Below are 5,898 nucleotides of genomic sequence, written 5' to 3' on the forward strand. Positions count from 1 at the left end.
GGTTTGGGGTTTGGAATCTGCACTGGATCGGATTGTAAATTTGTGGTACAAATCAAATTGTTGAGAAAATATCTATAATAACCAACATCTAGCTACTGGCTCTGCCTCAAGGGTTTTTGCAGTAGTCTTTGGTTGGTGGTGCTCCCAGAAATTAGTTCAGAACTAACTAATTTGGGAGTTTCTGCAGAGAAGCAAGAATACTGTTTGTGTCTCTCTGGGGCAAACTTTTGATCCAATTGTTTGAATATATTGTATTAAGTGGTAAGTAAACACAGTGGATGTAAATTTAATTTAAAACGTAACTTTTATTCATTCAAGTAAGACATTATTTTCTTTAAACAGACGATAACAAAAAACTTTAGTGAAAATATTATTTCAGTGAAAATATTAAAATATTATTAAATATATTACTCACTCGTGATCAGTTAGGTGGTCTAGTGCTTCTGTGCACACCTACTGTATCTGAGGTGAGTACAAATATATGACGAATATCAGAGAGAAAATTTCTATTTTTCTGTTCCCTCAATCATCTTATGAGATTTGTATGTATGCTCATAAGAGAGGAACAGAAAACAGGCTTGATGACTCCAAACTCCTACAGGGTAACCAGTTGAGTTAACATTTGGCACCCGTATAATATCCATAGTTGGAGAAGTGGTAAAAATGTGTGCTTAGGTTGTGCTCCACTTCTATTCAAAAGAGTATAGGAGAGTACTGGAGAACCAGTCACTTCTGCTTTTGCCCATCTGTTTACCATCGAATGGGCAATGAGAGAGTGTTTGCACCCAGATAATCTGGTTATGAAGAAAGTAAGGACACTTCTGCTTTCCTGGGTATGGGAATAGATTGCACTATCCCTTGATACTACAGTACTTGGTATTCCCAAAAGGTCTTCCTTTCTGGTACTGACCAAGCCCAGCACTGCTTGGCTTCCAAGATCAGATGAGATCGGGCATGTCCAGTGCTGTATGACTATAGATAGTAGGTAAGGAATAATGGTTTGCGTGCAGGACTAGCCAAATTGGATGAGAGAGTGTTATGAAATGAAGAGGAGTATTGGAAAGATAAGGTAAGTATTGGAACCAGGTGTTCAAAAAGTAAGGTAAGTATTAGACCTGACAATTCAGGATTAGGAAAAGAGGTAAGTATTGCACTTCTGCTGTCCACTAGGGAGCCTCTGTTGCTATAATACGAATTGCAGAGGACCAGGACCGTAACTAGGTGTGTGCCAATGGTGCCTTTCCCAAAGTGCAAATGCACAGAGGGCGCACCATCTGGCAGCACACCCCTCACCCACATGGCCGCTATCTCCAGTCCGACTCACTCCCGCCAGCGCCCGTCTCCTGCTTCCGTTGCTGCAGGGGACTCAGGAGCGCTGGCTCAGTATGCGGGCAGCGGTGGGCAATCAGGGTGATCGTCTGTGGCACTGCCGCTGCAATCATCCGGCTAGCGCAGTCTAATCTGACAGCACCCCACTCACCACTATCAACTCCTCAGCATCCAAACTTCGCTGCCCCTCTGGTCTCCACGGCTTCATTCCACAGCATCCCAGCCTCTGCACTGATCAGCAGCAGCAGAGGGCTGTCCTCAGACATAGTCGCGGCGATGGCTCCCTTTCCTTCCCCCTGGAAGTCCCAGACTTGTCAGTGCCGGGAGCAACTGCATCATGCCGGGGGAGCGACCGCGGGGGAGAGAGGATGGAGGAGCAGCAGCTCTTGCTCCCGGGAAATAAATGTTCACCTCTGGATGCCGGATCGCCATCCCTTGCAACTCGGGATAGAGTGCACTGTGAGGAGCTGAGAGCTGGGGGAGGAGGAGGAGGACTCAGGCAGGAAGGAGAAGAAGAGAGGCCTGCCAGCTGGTCACAGTTAAGTATACACACTCTCTTATACACACACTCTTCACACACACACACACACACACACACACACACACACACACACACACACTCACTCTCACTCTCTCATTCATGTAAAAAGGGGGTCTCTGCTTCCTAATGTGTAAAATGAGACTACCTGCTCAATGTGAAAAAAGGAGACCCTGCTACCTAATGTGTAAAAAGGGGAATCTGCTCCCCAATGTGTAAAAAGGGGACCCTGCATGCTTAATGTATAAAAAGGGGACTCTGCCTGCTTAATGTGTAAAAGGGAGCTCTGTGGCCATGCTCCTATATTTTTGGCATGCGCCTGAGGCGTGCACTGGCCCTGTTTTCTATATAAGGGAAGGGGGGGGGGCGCCGATGCTGTTTCTTGCACACAGCTCTAAAATTTCTAGTTACGGCACTGCAGAGGACAATCCTTAATTGTGTATGAGAGAGTGCACTAGGGGTGAGAAATGTAACATAAGAATCTGGAGCTATGTAGGCAAATGTCACTAGGTAACCAAGGAATAAATGTAATTCCTTCATAGCCTATAATACTCTTCTCAAGAGATCCACATATTTGATCTAATTGCTCACAATAATAAATATAAACCTGGTAAGTCCAAGCAGGTGCCTATTATTCAGTATAAGTACATTAGTACATTAATTATTTAAACCACATCAAGAAGAACAATAGTGTAACCCTGAATAATGTTCAGATTTGTTCAAAAATGGATTATGGATAAGTGTCAGCCAGAATAATGTTTGCTGACAGAAGGAAGTACTCAAAAATGGTTACCATGGGGTATATTGATATGCATCAATCTACAAATGACACTAAATTCATACATAGTAAAAAGCAGGTGTGTATTGTGTCATTTGTAGTTAAACACTGAATAATGGCCCTCATTCCGAGTTGTTAGCTCGCTAGCTGCTTTTAGCAGCATTGCAAACGCTAGGCCGCCGCCCTCTGGGAGTGTATCTTAGTTTAGCAGAATAGCGAACGAAAGATTAGCAGAACTGCTACTAAATAATTCCCTGCAGTTTCTGAGTAGCTCCAGACCTACTCCTAGCCTGCGATCACCTCAGTCCGTTTAGTTCCTGGTTTGATGTCACAAACACGCCCTGCGTTCGGCCAGCCACTCCCCCGTTTCTTCAGCCATTCCTGTGTTTATTCCTGGCACGCCTGTGTTTTTTTAGCACACTCCCTGAAAACGGCCAGTTTCCGCCCAGAAACACCCACTTCCTGTCAATCACACTACGATCACTCGAGCGATGAAAAAATGTCGCTCGAGCTTGTGTAAATCTACAAAGTTTTGTGTGAAAGTACTGTCAAAGTCAGAAAAATATCCCCATACACACTGCCATATTTGCACCGCACACTGGTCCGCGCTGCGCATGCGTACGCTCTCCCGTGAAGGCGCATACCCGCAATAGCGTGCACCCGCGGGCGCACGGTATGCGTATTTACGGTAGAGTTTATGTAGTCGTAGCGTGCGACTCATTCGTTACATATTTTCACAATTAATGTAGTTTGTAGATCATGATCCCTTTGATAGTTTCTGAAAGTTTGGTTAATATAGAATGTCCCTGAGCTGAGGAATCCCTCTTTGTATCGTAGGAAGGGTCTAACAGGAGTCATGCAGTAGTGTTTGGTACCCATCGGAAGAGTATTTAAATAGCAATATTCCGGTGTTGGTTTGGAGCGTATTAATCGCTCGTGCGAATAGTTATGGACATAAGAAGTTTATGTCCATTTCTACTATTTACTCATACTCAGGTATGCGGCGGGAAACCTAGTTCCCCACCCCACCTGAGCTGTTTGAAATCGTCACAGCCCACCTGTATGAATCAACCTATGACCTTTTGTTATGATGCAGGGCCGAATTCCGACGTCCAATGGACAATGGGATTGTAGGGACTGTAGGATTGCATTGTGTGTGGGGCATAAATAGGCAGGCCGACCACATCCAGCTCTCACTCTTCAACGGTTCTCATTGCTGAAAATCGGGTGCTGGATGTCCAGGCGCATGCGATCGTTTCCCCTTGTGCGTAAGTTTCTCTCCGTAATCATTGTCTTACTGTGAGCCAATTTCTCTCATCTCTCTCCATTTCTCTCTCTCTCTCTCTCTCTCTCCTTTCTCTTTTCTCTCACATCTCCCCTAGACTAGTATTGTATTGTATTAGATAGTATTGTATTTTGGTTAGGAAGTCTCTGTTATATTGTAGTGTATCATTTGTACTGTTATCCCCTTTTACAAGTATATTAGATATAATACAGTTAATAGGCTTTGGACCCTAAACCAGTATCTGTGTATTTCCTATAGTGTTAAGTGTTCACTTGAGCGTCGGTGACGCTCAAGCAGCTTTGTAGTTAGTCAGGTTACACAAGGTTGCACTTACACCCTGTACTCACATTAAGGTATTCTGTGCATTTCATTGGTATAAGGTTTAGACATAAAGGTATAGCGTTGTGAGCGTCTGCGCCGCTGGTGATCTCTTCGTGGTCTCGAGCGTCCGCTACGCCATAGCGAATCATTACTCTAGTCATAACCAATAACGTGTTGTCCTGTGATCACTGGGCCGTGAGCGAACGTGACGCTTGAGCGTCTCGCCTACGGCTGAGCGATCGTTACGCAAATAGCGTACCCTTACGGTACTCCTTAAGTAAGCAGCGTACAGTGTTCTTAGACTTCATAAAGGGTTGTTTATACGACAAAGGAATTTAGCATTGTCAATTGGGGGACTCGTCCTGTCCTTCTCATATCTGCACTAGGTAGATCAGCAGACATTATCCCCCAGCAAAGGGTGGGAGGTTGTCTCGCAGTGCTGACGGGATAAGCGTCTGCTTCGCTTAGATAAAGAGTGCTGAAGGAATCCGGGAACCGGAAGTAAGAACAAAACGCTTGTGTCTTTTAAAACTGTTTTATTTCTCTTCTGTCTTGCGTATACACGCACGCATACATATATATCTGCATTTCTTTTTCAATTTCGTATATCACTATTCCTGTTTGCCAATTTTTATAGTTGATAGAAAGTGCTAAAAGAGATTTGCTGTTATTTCATAGTAGAGGTAATAGTTAAAGTATAGACCAACACACGGCTTGTCTGGGAGATAAGGCAGTCAGTGTGGTGTGCGGTAGATGATCAGGGATCATCTACATTGATAAAAATAGAAATTGTGTTACGGTGGATCTTTGTTTTGCGTACACGTGTCCCTAACAAAAGACTTGCGTACGCAATCCAAAGGCAGACGCACGCAGCGTACGTTACGCAACGTAGCGTCCGGTTACGCCCACGTAGCTCAAGTCACGAAAAGTTGAATTAGCGCAAAGCGATAATTAGCGCAAAGGCGATAAGTAACGCACAGCGGTAAATAACGCGACGCGGTAAATAACGCAAATCTATTTTTGGAAAAATCTGAAATTTAGTCTAACAGATCCTGCTCCAAATTGGTAACACTGCTGGGCTGAAAAAAAAATTTCTGCGCAGAAATAGATATAGAAACAAAGTGTACATGTGTTGAGTGAGTGTGTTTTTATCACATAAGTTTATATAACTTAGAGGTTGAACCAAAAGGAAAGTCGGGTACTCGTCAAGGGACACACGTGTAAGTGACATATACGGTGGCTAGGGAGGCATCCCTGGTTAAATAATATTTGAGCATTAGAGTATAGCGGACCATAAGGTAACAGACCAGGAGGTCATAAGGTAACAGCATAAGGTAACAGACCAGGAGGTCATTAACATAACAGACCAGGAGGTCATAAGGTAACAGGTAAGATAGACAAAGAGGTCCGCTATAAAGGTACAAGAGGCACAACGCCTGGGGTGTTGGTGCAGAACCCATATAGGCCATACAAGCTCTTGCTGAAGGAATCGCGGCCGGAAACATCGATTCCATTGATCTTTCAGTACATGACAAGTAGTGCTTATGTACTGAACGATTGGACCGCACGTAATTGTGTGCAGTAGTTAGTAATCTGACCTAATACCATTAGAGTAAAGTGGTCACAAACGCTATTTGTACATTCTGA

General features: G+C 44.2%; 1 pseudogene; it reads right to left on the reverse strand.

Annotated features, from left to right (window-relative positions):
- Positions 1–861: 861 nt before the first annotated feature.
- Positions 862–980, reverse strand: LOC134896807 (5S ribosomal RNA; annotated as a pseudogene).
- Positions 981–5,898: the final 4,918 nt, after the last annotated feature.

Source organism: Pseudophryne corroboree, chromosome 3, assembly GCF_028390025.1.
Source record: "Pseudophryne corroboree isolate aPseCor3 chromosome 3, aPseCor3.hap2, whole genome shotgun sequence".
NCBI lineage: Eukaryota > Metazoa > Chordata > Amphibia > Anura > Myobatrachidae > Pseudophryne > Pseudophryne corroboree.